The sequence below is a fragment of the Cervus canadensis genome, chromosome X (assembly GCF_019320065.1).
Source record: "Cervus canadensis isolate Bull #8, Minnesota chromosome X, ASM1932006v1, whole genome shotgun sequence".
NCBI classification, from domain to species: Eukaryota; Metazoa; Chordata; class Mammalia; order Artiodactyla; family Cervidae; genus Cervus; species Cervus canadensis.
Window position 1 is genome coordinate 118083323 of NC_057419.1, and position 18844 is coordinate 118102166.

An 18844-nucleotide genomic window follows, 5' to 3' on the forward strand; every position below is an offset into this window, starting at 1 on the left:
ATAATGCTTGACGCTGTTCAGTTTGGGTGAAATGGGCACATTCATCTAGGTTAGGAGCCCTGTAAATTTTGTATAGCTCTTCCAGAAAGCAAACTGGACACATGAATCTGAAGCCAAAAGTCATCCCCAGGCCCTTTGACCCCGTGATTTCCCTTCTAGGAATCTATCCTAATGAAATCTTCCTATAGACAGGAAAAACCATGTGTATATGAAGCATAACAGTAAAAAAAAAAAAAACCTAGCCCAGCAACAAGACTAGTTATATACATGGAATAGCCATTGTATGGAAAATTATGCAATCATTAAAGTGATGTTTACAAGGAACTTTTAAACAACAGATGTAAAATACAGAATTGTATCAATTATGATTGCAACTATGTGAAGGAAAACATGCATAAAAATAAAAGACTGAAATAAATGCACCCAGTTACTGGTGGCATCTGTATTAAGTGGTAGTATTCTGTTGCCTTTTGTCTATTTACCAAAAATTGTGCAACTTGATTATGTTATTTTTTCCTGACAAAAAAAGTTTGTACCAAAACAGACATCATTTCCAGTCCGCTTCTAATGAGACTTTCTATACAGGATTGGTATAGTGAAGTTTCTTTGTGTGTTGGCAAACTTGTTTTAGATGCCCCCTCTCCATGGTGCCCACCATCTCATACTGCTTCCAGAATGCACAGGACCCCCCCAGTGGGGATCTCCCTGAACCCCACACAGCATCCTAACTGCACATCTTCACCTCTATTATTAATTTGTTTTTTTATGCATGCATTTAAAAGAAAAGATAGCTTTATTAATTGCCCACTTTGTGCCAGGCACTAAAGATTCAAATATGAGTGAAATAATAATACTCTTTTCATAAAGGGTTTAACAGTGCAGTGAAGGAAATACACAGGTTAGCAACAATTTACAAAACCTTGTGATAAGTCAATCGCCCAAGATATAAACAAACTACTGTGGGAATAGAAAGGAGGAATCCTCTAAGTCTGCCTGGAGATAAGGAGGGGGGAGCGTCCGGAAAGAGAGAACAGCTTGTGCAAAGGCAAGGACATGGGAGAGAGGTTGTTATATTCTTAAAGCTGTATAAAGGGGATGGACGGAGATAAATCTGGGTAGGCAGGAATGAGATCATGAATGACCCTATATGCCATGTTAAGGAGCTGGACTTTCTCTTGAAGGCAATAGAGAACTACTGCAGGTTTTTAAGTGGGAAGTGACAGAGAGCTGCAGCTTGGAAAAATCACAGAGCAGTGAAAAGCCTGGTTTGGGTAGAAAGCCTGAAGTAGATAGATGAGCCAAGAGGCAAGAGACGCTGACAGAAGTCAGTGTCATTGGGGCTGGAGTTTATGGGTAGAATTGACAGGACTTAGAGAAATCTTTTATTGTAATAGGAAGGATAGCTCCGAAGTTTATAGTCTGGGTGAGTGTGTGATGCTTATTCCCAACAGAGAAGATAATTTGGGACATGGGGACCTAAACCTTTTGACAAGAAGGGAAGTGGTCACATGCAACTTTTCTGAGCTCCCCTTGCCCATGGGGTTTCATGATAACATTCTATATATTATTGGGAGGGGGGAGTGCTTTAAACTCCAAAGATCAGGTAATGTAGTATTGACAGAGAAAGGATAGATAGAAGTTTATCATCCAATAATCTATATAAAAGAGCTCTATTCAAAAACAAACAAAAAAAACCCCTCACTTCTTTTGTTTCCAAAATTCTCTTTTGCCCACTTTCCTAAATGGCCAGAGTCACACATGTCAGAAATAAACACTTGCCTCATAATTAAGTTCAGTAGCAGATAGGATGAGGAGTATTTTTTATGCCTTTTGAACTGAGCTATAAGGCAAAATCTTAGCATACATCTTTATAAAAGTTCCTTCAACTGCAAAGCAATATCTCTTGGCCCCAAAGTGAACACCTAAGCCCAGCCACCAAATTGCATCCACAAAATGACCATCTTAACCAAAGGCACATGCAGAGAACCTAACCACAGTACCCAATTAAGAGCCAGTAATTCCTGATTCACAAAAACAGGTCCAAAATCAATTAGCCAAAGGTCTCATTCTGACATACACAGCCTAGCTCTGGTTTAATTTTTTTACGTGGCTCCCTTTTTTCCCCTTACCCAATTCAAATATTTTGGTACCTGTTTTGGAGTTGCAGCTATTTCTTCTTGCCAAGAGTTACAAGAGCTGGTTATCCAAAGAGTATAGCTGGTTCTTTCACCCAAAAATCAAGATGAAAATCAATCCTTCTTCTTCTCCCCAAATAAGATGAGAACAAATAAGAGAACCTCAAAACAATGTCAGCCAAGAGAGAGAGAGAGGGAGAAGCCTTTGAGAGATGAGTCAGCCTAGATGCTTACAATTCCAAAGAAAATCAAAGGCCTTAGAATAAACCGTTTGTCATTGCCTCCTGCTCAAAGATACAGGGCTAAACTTAAGAGTAATCTTATGCTGCAATTCTGCCAGCAAAATTGACACTGTCTTGCATGCCTTCAACCCTCTCGGGGCACCAGTAGATACCAGACAGAAGCAGAATTAAGAAGGTCAGTGTGCCCAGACAAGAAGCAGATGGGCAGGTTGGGGCGGAGGGACCAGTAACTAGGCTTCAACACTATGAGAGGCACATAACAGATTCTTGAGATTTGAATATCTGTCCTAGGGCATGACTTTCCAAGATGCTCACAAAAGGAGGCTCCTCACAGAGAGCCAGGTGCCAAGAGACCTCTCTTGCTCCAAAGTGTCTTCCCCTTCCCATTCAGCATGCTCTGGCACTGGCCAGAAGTGACCATACCATCAAAAAGGAAGAAGGAAGATGACAGCAAGCCCTCTCAATTTCAGCCTAGAATTCAACACATTTGCAAAAACAATATCCTTAGAAAAATATCTGTAAAGGCCCCTGGGGTCAGAGCTAAATAAGACTGAGTTCAAAGCCAGGCTTTATTACTTCTTAGCTGTGTGACCTTAGGAAAGTTTGTTGAATTCTCTGAACCTCAGTGGCTTCCTCTATAATATGGGGAAATGGTACAGTATCCATTTCAGCAATTGTATAAGAATTGAATAATATATATGTGATATTTAGCATTGGTTTTTAATAAACACATTGATATTCAAGGTTCTTTACTGAGGGCCTGACTTTACCAGAAAGTATCAGGTTTCAAAAGTAATTCCATAAAATTAGAATGTGTATCAATGCATCCATCTGACTTAGTTCAAACTTTACAAAATTTGAGTTAAATTAAAACAGGCAAAAAAGATCTTGGGAGATTGTTGCAAATAGATCTTTCTTCTTCAATCTCCAATGACATCAGGGTCAAGTATTTAAAAAATTATAAAATTTAGAAAAACTAATTGCATAGGTCAAATTTTCAAATGCTACTATTCAGATTAGTAAAATGCTTGTAAGCCTCAAAATTTCTCTACCTTTTAAACCATCTAATTTCACATTGTCACTAGCAAAAGAACACATAATTTCATTTCGATCAGTAAAGGAGCTAGGATATTAGCAGGTACCGAGAGACAGAATTTGAACAAAAAGCAGAGGTACAACCCAATCAACTCTCCAGTAATGTGAAGAGAGGAAACACATGAGTGGCATCAAGCTTGTTCCTCACATCCTCCTGAAATGCACAGCACAGATGGAGAAACAAATTAACGTCAGAAAGGTCACCCCGCTTCGACACTGTGAGGACAGAAATGTTTCAGCTAAGCATAAATCCACAGCCCTCACAATTTGGAGGACTAATTTGCTCCATTGTCCCCATCAAATAGTTAGGGGTGGTACAGGGCTCACTAGTAAACACCTCTGAAAAAAAAAAGACTGCACTGATGCTGTTGTTAGAATCCTAATACATTAGACATTCTATGGCACCATCAGAATTTTGCTTCTAGCCACTAAGAGATCTTTGGAGTTTAAGAAACTGATAGTGTGCAAGGCTGAGTACCCAGAAGATATTGCATCTACGGTATTCAAACATCTACAGGCAGTAACAATGAATAAAGACATCCCCATTAATATATCACAACATGGGAGAGAGATACAGGTCTCTAGATGAAAACATCCGGGCACCAATTTGGTCTGCTGGCACATTACCTCATTCATCCCTGGGCATTAATGAGTTAGCCTTTAAGTTGTTATTCCATAACCTCCATTTCAGCAAAGGCTGCAGTCGTGATGAACAAAATGGCTCATTTTACCCTATTCGGTGTACTGCCCCAAGATAATTAATTCGGGGGCAGCATTCTTCAATACGTGAGTCAGCCCATCACTCCAGAGCAGACGCTCATGAACTGAAGGTAGTACTGTTAAAATACATTCAGTAAAGCTCTGGCATCAAAAAATGTTTCCAGAACTTATTAGAACATTAGAATGGATCAGAGGTAGAAGGGACCCTAGCCATCACCTAGTCCAAAGCTTCCATACTACAGTTCAAAAAACTGAGGCTCAGAGACAGGAGTTTGCCCAAGGCCACACAGCAATTTGACATAAAATCTAGGCAAGAACCCAGTTCTTCTCAGACCTAGGGCTCTTTCCACTGTCTCATGCACCTTTGCTCTTAATAGCTACAAAATAATTAGCTAAATAATGATATCCAAAGAATGGATACATAATCAAAGCCTGATTCGATAAAATAAGGGAGATCATATCCGAAGGCAGACAGCCACCACAAATTACAACCTCTTTTTAAAATAAGGACAGTTGTCATTATATAGAATGTGGGTTGCCCTTTTAAAATTTTATTGACTAAAGAACTCAAGCTCAGAATGGTGAAAGGCAATCTTCATGCTATAAACATCCCAAACAATAGTGTAGACGAGGTAATGCGACATCAAATACAAGACATAGTTGTATTAGATATAGATATTCTCCCTGTTATCTGCAGTATGTGTCAGAGTGCATAATACTGCTAGGATCACAAGCTGTGTCACCCTTTATCTTTTTTTCCCTTTTGGTTGCTACTTCTATTATGTTGTGGTAGAAAAAGTAAAAAAAGAAAATATGATGTTCCATCAATAGGAGGTAACTTTTTCTAATGTTTAATTTTTCTTGTGCTTTTCACGTTCTCAAAAGTTTTCCATGTGTCTGTTATTTTCAGACCCTAGCACACAGTAGGTGTTCAATGTGTTTGTTGGGTGAATCACAGGATTATAAATTCTGACAGTTTTGAGAGAACATAAAGGTCTTGTAATTAAAACTGCTATTCGTGACTCATGGATAAATGAATCATGCCATTTTATTCTCACAACAACCCCTGGGAACGAGGTAGGTTTGGTATTATGTTTCCCATTTTACAGATAACAACAAACTAGGACTCCGGAGAGGTTGTAACTTACCTGAAGTTGCACTAACATACCATGGAAGGATATGATGTGGAAACTAGCCTATCTCCGGACCTGGTCTTGCCCTCCCCACCAAAACACGGCATTTCTTGGTTTACATCACCAACATTTGCTGCCTGGAACTGGAATGACCTGAGTCAAGATTTCCTTTCCTAAAGAGATGGCTAGATTTTGAGGTCTTTCTTTATACACACTATTCTTGGGAAATGGGAATGAAAGGAGGTGATTGATAGACAGGATAAATAGATAGAGATAAATGATGATAGAGATATATGGTTTTGAAAAACACTATTATGAAAGGTAGAGAAAAAGAATGGAGAGAAAATCATCAAAAGTGCTCTGTATTCCACCCATCACATCTCTTGCCTCAGCCCACTCCCCAAACTGACAGTATGGAATTCTGAAAAGGGCCTGAGATATGGGCTAGAACTCGGGCTCAAATTCCAGCCTTACCACATGTAAGTTTGCACACTCACCAACCAAGTGACCCAGAGCTAATTTTCAAACTTTTATGAGCCTCAGTCCCATTACCTTACCAAATAAAAATCATGGTACCTATTAGGTGCGGCTGTAGTAAAAATTAAATAAAAGACAGGATGAAATGAAAGAATCCTCCAAAGGGTCAGTGCTGAACCAAGGTAGGGAACGGCACCCCCCACAAATATCTGAGTCAAATTTGAAAGGAAGACTGACAGAAGTACTGCTATATGGGATGAAGCAGTGTTCCCACTGAAGAATGCCCTTGTACCATCCATTGAGGGGTGAAAGTGGGTACCATACCCTGTCAGCAGATAGCTCACTTTCACAGGGGATGAGTTCAACTGTTTCTTCACTGGGTCTTGCGTGATCAGAAATATAAGGTAGCTAACTGTGGGGGATGGGGATCAGTCTAGGCTCTGAAACAGAGAAAAAAAAGTTAACTGGCTCACAAAAGGGATTCAGTCCATACCTTTTGTTCCTTCAGCACAGTGTGTAAGCCATCCATGCTAGAGACGGTGGAGGAAAAGGGGGAGCCATCTGAACTGGAAAGTCTCAGTTCCTGCCTTTGGGATCTTATAGCCTAGCTGCAGGTCACATACACATCAAGAGTCTGAAGGACTATCAAGCAAAGTCCAGGGGTCTAACATCACCCTTCCCTGCCCTACTGAAATACATTTCCTCCCCTTTATTCCTTTAAGGAGTATTAAGAATTGACCATTTCTTTAGGTCCACCAGCAGTGACCAGACTCTTTCAGCTGTAGGTTGTTAATATGCATTCAGTAAACTCTGATTCATTTTTCCCATCTTCTCAACTCCCCTGGCCCCAAGCCCCCTTCTTTAAGACATATCCCCCCCCCCAAAAAAGACATATTCCCTTTCAGACACACACATTCCTTCTCACAAACATCCATACACACACACACATCCTCCTGTGTTCTCACATACACACACACACACACACACACACACACACACACACACGGGATAGACTTCCCCAGTGTATTTGCTACAACAGAAGGAAGGAGGGAAATGAGATTCTGAATTAAAGAGAGAACCATCCAACATTTGCCCCTCTAGACCACAGCTGGGGCTCCAACCAGTGGACATGAGAGAGGAAAGAACATGGGGACAATTCCTCAAACCATTTGGACAGAGAGAGCTGTCAAGGAAACCTTAGAATAAAGTTGTTTTCCAAATACGTGCTGAGAACTCTCTCTCTTCCACCTTTGTTCCCCACCCCCACCTGCTTCCCTCCTCCTTTGTATCTCCCCCAAGAAGCATTCAATTTTCTGCATTTTCTTTTTCAAAATCCTGAGTGGCTGTCATAGGGAATTGAGGCTGTGGGAGATGTTTTTCTGATAGTTTTCATGATGGGAATGGTATTTTAAAACTACACTTAAATAATCGTGTTTTAAAAAATACCAGTGTCTGTCTAACTACCTGTATCTATCCTCCTTCAAAAATTAGACCACTGTCTTGGCCTACGATGAGGTGAGAAAAACCCTTAGACCAGGAGTCAGGCGATCTGCCTAGTTAGCAAAGCAGCTGAGTGGCCTTGGGCAAGTCTGTGAGCATCCCCAAGCCCCAAACACAAGCAGTACCATTTATTTATTATTATCTGGCTTATCAGAGAACACGGTGGCTACACAGTCCTCACGTCTGCCGTGTCCTTGATTCTTGTACAGGACTCAGCCGCCTCCAGGACAGAGAGTCACGCTGGCGCTGTCCTCAGCTGGAGAGAGAACCCTGCCCCTCTGCAGGTTTCTCTGCACCAGAGTAGGGAGAGGATAGAAGCGGGTCTCCCTTTCCCTCCCTAATGAAGTCGCAGTCCCGCAATCAGCCCGGGACCCAGAGCTAGGTGACCGCGGATGGGGGGTGGGGTGGGGTGGAGACCGGCTGCCGGGGAGGGGGACAGGAGCCGGCCGGCCCTGACTTTGCTCCCTCCCCTCGAAGGCATGTCCCGGGCTACAGGTTGTCGCTGCAGCGCGCGGTCAGGCGGGACTGCGCCCCGCGCGTCTCGCCCCTAAGTGGCTCAAGAGCGCGCAGAACCTGCAAAGTTAAACAAAGCCCCGCCGCGCGCAAAAAATCACTCCTGCTGCTTGCCGCTGCCGTGAATTGGAAAAATGCAATCTTTCTTGCGTGCTCCACGTTGGAGCCTCTGAACGCGCAACGCTGGGCACCTTGTCCAGCACCCGCAGGCTTCCTCTCCCTCCCGCACGTCCGGCCTCCGCCCGGAGTGTCCTCACCTCCCACGCAGCCCCTCGGGTGCACTCAGGCCCCTGGAGCCCTGCCCCTGCACTACCTCTTGGCGACTCTCCTGGTCCGGCCACGGAATAAATGGCTGCGTGAGCCGCTGGTCAGTCCTGCGGCGCGACTACGACCCGTCCTGGGACAAGCTGCAGGCTCGGCGGAGAGCTTAGCTCTACGGCTCAGATTCCCCCGCGCTCTCTCTGAAGCTCCTGCGGTGGGGCAGGGGCTGATTCATAGCAATTTTCTACGCAGCAGCCAACTCAGTGCCTTACGCATATCTGTTTGCTAAATTCCCTGGGCTACTCCCACTCTTTCTCACCGTACCCCTCAATCATCTCTCACTTTATTCAAAGCTGATTTCCCTGTCAAGATTCAGCCTAACAGTCCCTTCCTCTGAGGGCTCCCTTTCTCTTCCCCTGGCCGTGGCACTCTATCTCACATTATAGGGCACATTAAGGCACAAGTGGAGGTTCAGATGGCTAAGAAACTCACCAAAGGTCATTGAGCTAATTAGTGGCCAAGCTAAGAGGAAGGCCCAGAATTCCTGGAACCCAGCTCAGAATGCGTGTTATTACCCCTCATCACTTCCACTTCCCCTCTGCCCTGACGTCTATGGCATTGAAGGGCAGGTGGTATCCCTTTGGACACAAGGAACAACGCCCAGAGCCTCCTTGCCTCACTCTTCTGACTCCCTGTTTGCCATCTCATCCAGAGCCTCTGCTCTTCCAAATTCAGAGACAAAAAAGATCCTTTTGTTCAGAGTTCAATAAACAGCAAGAAAAATAAATAAATGAATAAACAGCAAGAGCAAGCAGAATTCTTCCACCCATCTGGATGAGAATGGTTTCAGTAATCCCCTTCTCAACACACACAGAGTCTATCTTCTTGGCATCTGGAGCAGTCAGAAGGCCATTCACACCTGCCCAAACCATCTTACCTTCTAATATTACTTCCAAAAAATGCCTTGTTTTAATCTGCAGTCCAACAAACATATATTCAGATCACTATTCATCCAAGCAAAAATGTATTATTCACAAGCACTAAATATTCTCATCTGACGCAACAAGGGCAATATGGGGTTATGAAGGCAAGATCTCAAGTGGGGAGAATTTCAAATACACAATTACACCCCCTCCCAGTTGAATTTTCTCCTCTCCTGGATGAAGCAAATGGATGGAGAGAGTTGTTGACAGAGGGACTGGATGGAAAAGAAAGAGGAGAAGGAAATCAAGAATGCCAGAGGCTGGATGAGCCTAGAGAGAGGGAAGGAGACAGAGCAGAGTCGAGGCAGAGGAGAGGAGGAAGGAAGGGGAGGGGAGAGGATAAACATCCATAGGTGCTGGGGCAGCTCTGGAAGACATGAACTTATTCCCCAAAGGCTCGGAGGTGTGGCTCTTGGATCTGGATTGGAAATGAGATCCAGAAGCCCAGTGGCAAGTCTCTTTTAAGCCCTAGCAAAGGAAGAGAGCTTCTGGCTCTCGAAGCAGCCTTGGCGGCACTCTTTTCGCTTTAAGTACCACCTCAGCACCAGCAATACCAAAAAGGCGCCCTCTTCCCCTGCTCCTCTTTCTTACCACCCCCCCCTCAGGAATTAAATCAATCTTACCCAACACAGCAGTGTAATTTAAATGCTCAGGGTGGTTTTCCCTTCCCTGGAAGGAGAGGATCTCTCCCTCTCCTGCTGAAAATGGGCTGGGTACTGCCCCTTTATACATTCTAGAGCACCAGATGAGGAGAGGGGGAGAAAGGGAGGGAGCAGCAGTTTGGAGCTGGTCCAATCTGTCCTTGGCATCCTCTTTCTCCTCTTGGTCTTTTTCTGCAGCCCCTCCTTCTGGCCCTGGCAGCTCTGCTCCCCTTCCTCACTACAGCAGCATCCCGTAGCCAGATCCCCCACCCTCAGGATAAGGGACGGACAGTGGGGTGCAACTTGCGGGTGATGCTTGCTTTCCCATGTGAGATCTTATGCTGATAAGCCAGGGAAAGATCTGAGTTGGGGGTAGGTGGGTGTCATAGAAGATGAAAAGAGAAACCCACCTAGGTAACCAACTGCCTATAAAGCAACACACGTTGGCATTAGGGGCAGCCGAGAGACATAATCTGAACCTGAGTGCATACGGAGCCAATTCAGGCAGAGGACTGACAGATAACTGGCTTGAGCTACCATGATTACCTTGGTAACATAAATACATAGAGATGGCATGATGTATTAGAAAGCAGACGATTGAGTATCACCTGGCCTCAGTGTTGTCAACTGCAAAATGGGATAAATGCTCACTGTATAGCATTACAGAGAAGACTGTGTGGAAATAACATTGCCAAAATACTTAGCACAGGGCCTGAAGCAGAGCCCTTTTCCCCCTTAACTTCCTTCTGGTGTTGAGAACAGGAAGGAAAAGGACTTGCTCAAGGTCACGCAGCAAGTAACCGAGTCAGAATTAGAAACCAGGTCTCCCAGACATCCCCCAGAAAGGATGCTTTCCACTCCACTTTCTCTGCTAAGAAGCTAGGCAGCCATCTTTGGGACTGGGGGGAGGGGGAGGGAAGTGTGGAGGTTAGGAGCTGACTATGCTTAATGTACAGACATTCTACCACTGGGTCCCAGCTTCAACGGCTCACCTTTCTGCTTTATCCTCCTGATCATCACTCAGGTAACATCCCCTTTCCATCTTGGACTAATTCATCACCACTTTAGCGCCACCTCTGCGGCCCAACTCTGAGACAGTGACTCACCTTTTAGCTGGCCAGGGCCTCTGACCTCCAGGAAAGCAGCTTTCTTCTTAATGGACTGCAGAAGCCTTGGCCACAGTGAGACAACAATCCCCCCCCTTCTGGAGAATTTGAGGGATGGAGGGCTTTGAGGAGGAGTGGAATAGCACTCTGTTTAAAAGCCACTGTTCTCCACCCTCACAGTGCCTGGGGTGCTGCTACTGGATTCCTCTCTCTAGGCTCCTAACGATAACCCCTCTGTACCCTTAAGTCTAGGTGTTTCCAAGGGATTCCACCCAGGGCCTCATTTGCCGCATGTCTACACCTTCTGCTCTAGCTGGCACTGTGCTAGGCACTGGCGAGGCATAAGTTAAGAGAAGGTGTCCCTGGCATCCAGGGAGTGTTCACTACCGTTAAAAAAATAAAATCAGGTGGCAACTTGGAAAGGGGGAGAAGAATTCAGGGTGGGGGTGGGAATGAATCAGGAAGTTCCTTTGAGAGGTGAGGTGAGGGGCAGAGTGGTGGTGAATTGAAATGTCTTGTGGCTAGTGAATGGCACCACTAAAATCACTGCTGCGGGTGTTTCCCTTCAACAAAGCACGTTGCTTAAGTACTTGAATGCTACTGTCTAGCCTCTGGCTTAGAGGCAATACCTGGTGGCCATTTCTTCAGCCTCTGATCCCCCTCTTCCCTAATCTCCCAAATCTTTATCTTTACTGAGGGTGAGGGAGAGGGAATGGACATCCTTGGGATCTTAACTGGAATAAGCATTTTGCATGTATTTCCTCCTTTAAATTTCACAACCAACCTGCAGCCTAAGCCAGGGAATCAACTGCAAAGTGGCAGAGTGGGGATTCGAACCTATGCAGACTCTGAAGCTTGTGCACTTCGCACCGCCAGGCGCTTTACACAATGCGCCGCCTCAGGCGGAAGTCCTCTTTCTCCTTCTCCTCGCCGACACCCGCGGTCCATCTCTACAGAAAGGAGGCAGGCGGAGGACAGGAGCCAGATGGTCATCTGGCCGCGGAACATTCTGGAGTGACCTTTGTAGTTCGCTATAGTGGGAGGGGACCTCAGAGTTTCCGGCGATGGCTATGTTGCCCGAAGGGCAAAGCACCCTCGGCGACTCTACCGCCCCCTGCCGCCGGTGGCTCCCCGGCCGAGGCGGCTGTCCTCCGGAGGGCTTGTGTGCCAGAAAAAAAGCTCACCGCCTGCCCAAGAGGGGTCGGCGCTGGTGCTGGGCTGCAGACAGCCCTGCCAAATTTGGTGACAAAAGGCGCCCTACTGTGTGTCCAACGCGGTGTCGGTGATTCCTAATAGCCATCGCCTTTTATGTGAAAATTAGTGGCTTTGCAAAATAGTGAGGTCTCTAGGAAAAGACGTCTTCAAACTAGATTAGAACGAATTTCGCAAAAAGCTTGTCTGCAGGTCTAAACTCCTTACTTCTTGAAACCAATAAAGCTTTCCACCCCCAACAGTTGATCACGCTCCCTGGAGGGAGAGGAAGCGGCACCCCCCTCCCCCTCCCCACCCCGCCCCCACCCCCACCCCCACCCCCGGTCGCGGGGAGCTGGGGTCTAAGCAGCGATGGGATCTGGGAGGGGGGCTGCTGCGGGGAGGAGCCTCCGGCAGGGTCGACCAACGCAGAATCAGGGTCTCCGCGGAGCTCACGTGCCCTCCGCCAGCCGGCGGGTTCCCCGGGCCTTCCAGTTTTCCCGGGTTCCGACTGGACCCCATCTGGACCAACTCACTCACTCCCTTTGCTTGGGGATGGGGAACAGGCGGGCTAATGGGGACGACACCCAGGTCAAAGGGAAAAGAGCCTCTGTGGCCGCAGCGCCTCGCCCGCCCATCCCCCCTCCTTCCTCCCCCTCCTCCCATCCTCGCCCCCTTCTCTTCCGCCCGGAGGGAAGGAGGGGGCGGGCTGTGTGTGTATGTATGTATGCATGTACGCGTGTGTGTGCGCGCGCAAGTGCGGCTCGCCTGTGTGTGAGTTCCGTGTGTGGCTGGGTGTGGGATGTGTGTTGCATGCTTTAGTTCGAGTGCTGAGTGTGAAGTGGGTCTGCTTTGAGCTCCGATTTGGAGCGTGTGTTTGTGTGTGCCCGTTTGTAGGTTGTACGTTTCCGCCTGGTTGGAGTGGGACTGTGTGGGTGCGGTCTGGATGTGGGTGTGTTCGATGTGTGCTTCTGCCGGGGTCTGTGTTCGTGCTGTAGTGTATATGTGTGTGCAGGGTGTGCATGTTTGTGTGCCCGGAGAAGCTTGTGTGCATGTGTTTGTCTGGTGTGTGTTTACCCTTAGCTGTGTTGGGTCAAGATGGGTTTCCGGGCGGTGATTGTTGTGGTGTGTAGTGTGTGTTTGTGAGCAAGGTGTCTTTATATGTGAGCTTACTTAAGGCGTGTGTGTTCAAAGGTTGTGTCAGGGTGCACTCTGTGTGTGTGTGTGTGTGTGTGAGTGTGAAGTGCTCTTGTGTGTGGTGGGGACGCCTGCAGCCAATGTCTGTGCTAGGATGGAGGGCTGAAGACCCGCTGTGTGTGTGTCTTGGAGGGGGGTCGCCGTGTGGTTTTCACAGGTGTAGTGTGTGAGAGCATGGGGTTGTCTAAAGAGCGCAAGTGACTGTGTGCTTGATGGTTTTTGTTTTTTAATTGGGGGTGGAGGGGGACTTTGCTCCAGGATTGGGACGAAGAAGGAGCTAGGGGCCCGCGACTTCGGCAGAGTCGCCTCGTGCCCCGAATTGCCGGGTCTGGGTCCGACGACCCCCCGCGGTGCGCACCAGGCCCCCCGGGGGGCTGGGTGTGAGCTTACCTGCCTGCCCAGAGGAGAGAAGAGGAGGGCGCCGCCCAGGATTGGCCAGGTAGGGCGCCTAAGGCGCAGTGCAGGGGCTGGTGGGAGTAAACTGAAGAGATTCTTGGTCACTCATCCCCTCCCCCGCCCCCCAGGAGATCCCAGTTCCTGCCCAGCAAAGCCCAGCTATTTGCTCAAGGCCTGGCTGTTTCACAGTTCTTTGGCTTTGTGTGGGCACCTACGGTTGCCTGGAATCCCTTTCCCCCTGGACCTCCTGACAAACTCCTACTTATTTTTTAAGAACTCACTTAGGAGTCACAGAACTTTCTCTGCTTTTCTGTAGCCCTCCCTCCCAGTTGAGGGCTCCCTCCTTTGAGCCATCATAGTTGCTCTCTTCATACTTCTCATGATAGCATCATACATAACTGCAGTTATTTGTCTCTCCTTTTAAACTTTGGGCTTCTGTAGTAAATGCCTGGTATATGGTACAAATAATAATAGTCATCATGATCATGATCATTATGTTACTGTTTATTAAGTACTTATTGTATACCAGGCAGTATGCCTGCATTGTCTGGAGTCTTCACAATGACCTCGTGAGGTAATAGAGCTATGACTTAATCACTGTTTTGCACATTATACATCAAACTCAGAGTAGTTAAGTAACTTCTCCAGGGTCACACAGCCAGTGGGAGGTAGAGGTGATATTTGAATCCAGGTTTGCCTAGCTCCCTAAACCTTTCTTCTTTTCCAAGCAGCTTCACCAAGAATCCCTCATTTCTGCTAGGCATTGAGGTCTCTATCAAACAGTATCACTTCCCAACAAATCTTTCTTTTGAGCTTACTGACAGCACCAAGAGTGCTCAGCATGATTATTTTCATTGTCTCTGAGACAGCTGATAGCTTCTCCACCATACCTGCTTTGTTGATACCTCAAAATCTTTTAATTACTCTAGGCTCATAAGCACCGCTCAGGCTCCAGTTCTGGGAGCTCTCCTTAGGCTGGTGCTGAAAGAAAGAGCAGAGAAGGAGCACTTTCTAGCCATAGGGTCAGGGGAGTTGAGCATGGATGGGAATGGGGGTGAGGGGTCAGGATGGAGTAAGTGAATGATTTCACAGCTCCCCCTGACCCATTTTTATGGCACTACCACCAGAAATTGATATGTAGTAAATTTCAAGCAGACCAGTCATCTCCATATCAAACTACACACAGAAAAATAAGAGCCCTCCCCAATAGATTTTTGAATGGGCCCCCTTTTGTATTATTCATGTTTGGGGGACCACTGTGCCTACCTAGTGGGGTTCCTGCTGCCCTGATCCCTTCCAAGCAGTCTTATCTGAGAATTTCAAATTAAAACAATACATCGCATTTTTTTTTTTGGAACGCATTTATTGGGGGGAGAGGGGGGTTGGCTCCATCACAGCTAAAGGGCCGCTGGAAGAACAGATTTCCAGCTCAGCCCCCAGGGAACCAGCCTAGACTGCAGCAAAGAGGTCAGGGGGTGGATAGAGAGGGACAATTCAACAGTGGTGAGTCACTTTGCCACTTTTCAGGGGGGAAAGCAGAAAGCAAGAAGCACGATTTAAATTGCCACTGTTATTATTGTGCCCTTTCAACTGGCACAAATGAGCCTGGTGTGCAGACGAGAAGCAGCTGTAAGATCCATAAAGCTTCCCCGCCAGCTGGGCCTGGGTCAGCACCTCATCCTGGGTGGGCAAGAGAAGCATTGCCTCAACGACTACATAGCCAGAAAGTGTTGTGTTTTGTTTTTGTTTTTAAGTGCAGTGGGGAAAGTGGTTCTAGAGAAGTCAAAGTCCCACAGGGCACAGCCTAGCTGAAGCCCCTTGCTGAAGTCTGTCCAGGAAGTTCATGCAAACTTTGGTGTCTTCCAGCATCTGGTCTCAGGCCGGTGGCTTTCCTGCTGCTGCGGGGGCCAGCCTGCTACCTCCTCACCCTCCTCTGAATATAGCAAGTCCACTTCCTCACTGCCATCCTGCGAGGCTTCTGCCTCCCACCCCTACACACAGACCACTCAACCACAGGACCACCTATATAAATTCTGTTGTCTGAGTCCCACCTGAATTCATGAAGACTGTCTGGTTCACTCCAGTCCAGTACTCTTACCTGTGAAATGGGGGACAAGCTTCACCTTTAAAGAAGCCGAAAGCTCCAAGGCTCTAACTCCAAAGATGCACTTCTAGGCTGCATAACCCACATAAATGGTGGGTTAGGAGGGGCTACCAGGACCCTTGTCAACATTGCCACCACCAGGGGGTAGACACACACACACACACACGCACACACATGCACGCATGCACACACACTTCCCTTGGAGCTTAAAATCCCCACTATAAGTCTCTCTCTCTCTCTCTCTGGAGTTCATAACAGGAGGATTATACGAGGAATTGCAAAGGTGGAAAAAATGCTTTAACAACCTCCGTTACTGCCAAATGTAAACAGAAATTTGCTTGTTTTCACTCTAAAAACAAGAACCCATATGGGCAAGGCACCAAAACGGGAATTGTATCGAAGAGAAAGATCTTGGTTTTCCCAAGAAAATGTGAGTAAAACCCTTAAAGATAAGGACCTTCAGACAGCTTTGAGTTTGTATCCCAGCTCCATCACTTACTTGCTGTGTGATCTTGGGAAGGTTACTTCATCTCTCTGAACCTCAGTTTTCTCATCTGTAGATTGGAGATGTTAACACCTGCCTTAGACATGCTCAGATGACTGAAGGAGGTAAAATATGGAAAGTGTCAGCCAGATGTCTAACACATCTAGTAAATGTTCAAGAAAAGGATAATTCCCTCTCTTGCTTAAGTCACCCCCCACCCACATAGCCCAAAGTGTCCCAACTGGGGTGTTCAGGGACTGAAGCTGACTGACTAAGCTGCCAATTTTCCTCATTACTGGTGTGTCTGACACTCTTGAAATAGCCCCTCTTCTTTTAGGGTGATGTTTTGATCAGCCTAATGCAGCCCGGAAGAACTGGACCCTAAGTCCAATTCTCACTCTGCAGTTTCTCCTGGCAGTGTTAATGAGACCAAGGTTTCAGATGTAATATTCCATATAGGAAAGTTTCCAACTACATGCTCAGCATTTACACTTTTTCCCATCCCAGCTATGGACTGCGCTTCCCAGCCCTCACATCAGAGCCAGTCCTGACCTCGTCTCTTAAATGTGTGCCATTGTACCCCAGAGAAAGACAGGGTGAATATTCCCTGGCTAAACTGCCCCCACGACTTCCGTTATGTTTTTTGTTTTGTTTTCTGAACGCTAAACTAGAAATTAGGAGGGGCTCCCAAGGCCACCGTTTTTCTAGCAGCCACCAACGTTGGGGGGGGGGTAGATGAGGGGAGAGATGATGTTTCTCTGAAATATACTTTGCAACACCTAAAATACTGTTCCAGTTAGTTGTTATCTAACCGTTCTCAGTGAAAGGAAAGTAAAACCTACCCTTTGGTAAAGTATAAGAGAGGACCCCAATCAGGGCCCTTTCCTCTCTGATGCTATTGCCTCCCTCTAGAGACAAAAACAAGTCACTACAAGCTGAAGCTGCATCTGGGCAGAGTGGGGGTTGGAGGTACGAGTGGAGGTTAAGAAGTTGAGGGGAGGGGGTGGATATAATCCCATGGAGGGATAAAGAGGCTACAGGGTATTGAGATTTATGGCAGAAAAGCTCTGAGCGGCCAGGCTCCAGGTGCTCTCAGCCTCTGGAAGATGCCTTCGATTCCTCCCTCTTCTTCACCTCTCGTATTCATCCTGCATGCTACCCCTCACAGACCCTAGACTCCACCATGTGAGATAATCTATTAGTGAGTCCCTCTGAGGATTTAGGAATTTAAGCTTTTCTCTAGTTCCTATCCCTCTCTGCTTCTGAGGAGGTCCTGTAGCCCCTGCTTTGCAGAGAAAAGTGGGAGGGGTAATAGGGGTCAGCTACACCGTACAGAGAATTGCTGGATCAGGGGTTCGAGAGCGGCCCCGGCCATTTAATAATCATCGCTGAGTGCAAGGGCCTCCCGGTTACTGGGTAGCAGGTGCCTGTCCCGAGGAAGCTGTGTGGGGTTTTTCAAGAACTGTATCTGAGACATGACAGTAGCTGCCAAGGCTCATCAAACATGCCATCTACCTACTTCTGCTGATACATGTGAGAGCAAATGATACTGCCAGAAGGAAACAGAAATCGTTTCCTAGTGACTCAGAGCCCCAGCAATAAGAACACAGGTGGTGTTTGCATTGCATCTTTCCAGTTGAAATGTGCACCTTTTCATAGAAAGGAATCTATAAGTAATCAAGCAGATCAAAGACCAGAATTTGGACTCTGGGCAAGGAAACATCATCATCATATTGACCACCTAGTAAATGTCTTGCTTCTGTACCAGCATAGTAATGGAAGCTTTGCCAATGTTATTTCTTTTAATCTCATGCAGGCTTTGAAATCAGATGGAAAGGAGCTGTGGTCCTTGCTCAGCTATTGTGTGGCAGTGAGCAAGTTACTAAACCTCTCTGAGTTTTTGTTTTACAGTGAAGATGGTAATACCTCAAAGAGTTGTTATGAAAGTTAAATGGGATCATTTGTGTAAGATGACTGGTACACAGCAAATATTTGGAGAAGGATATAAAACACATCTTTTGACACCTGAACCATAGAAGGCACTTAATAATGATATCGCCAATAACAATAATACAACTATTATCAAATAGTTATTAAAAATAATAACTATTACTATTTATAACTTGAAAATGTAGGCATTATTACATTATTTTAAGAGAAGTTAAGACATGCTCATTGCAAGACTATGAAAGCAGGGCAAGACTATGAAAGCAGGTCTGGGATTCAAGCGCATTCTGCCTTTTCCCACCCTGTATTAAGGGACATTTCATGATCATTGGGAAGATCACATTTGGCTGACCTGATTTAGTCATTACATTTACACTAGAATTTGAAGGAAAAATATCCCTTAGATTAAACTACGTATAGTGGGATTCTAGATAATAATTATTGTATGGACTATTGTATGGACTATATTCTATGGACTATTCTATGGACTATTTACATTCAACTAGCATTTTAAGAATCTCTTTAAAATATAAGAATAATTTAAGAACAAACTCAATAAAAATTTTGGGAAGCAGAGAAAAAAGAACTATTATCCTATCAACTTAATAGGGTCTCTTACTTGACCTCGTTGCTGAATTTTCTTCCAGTCTTTTTAAAAATGCATATTTGACACATTAAATCATACCATTTTCCATGTTGCTACATCTTTGTCATAAACA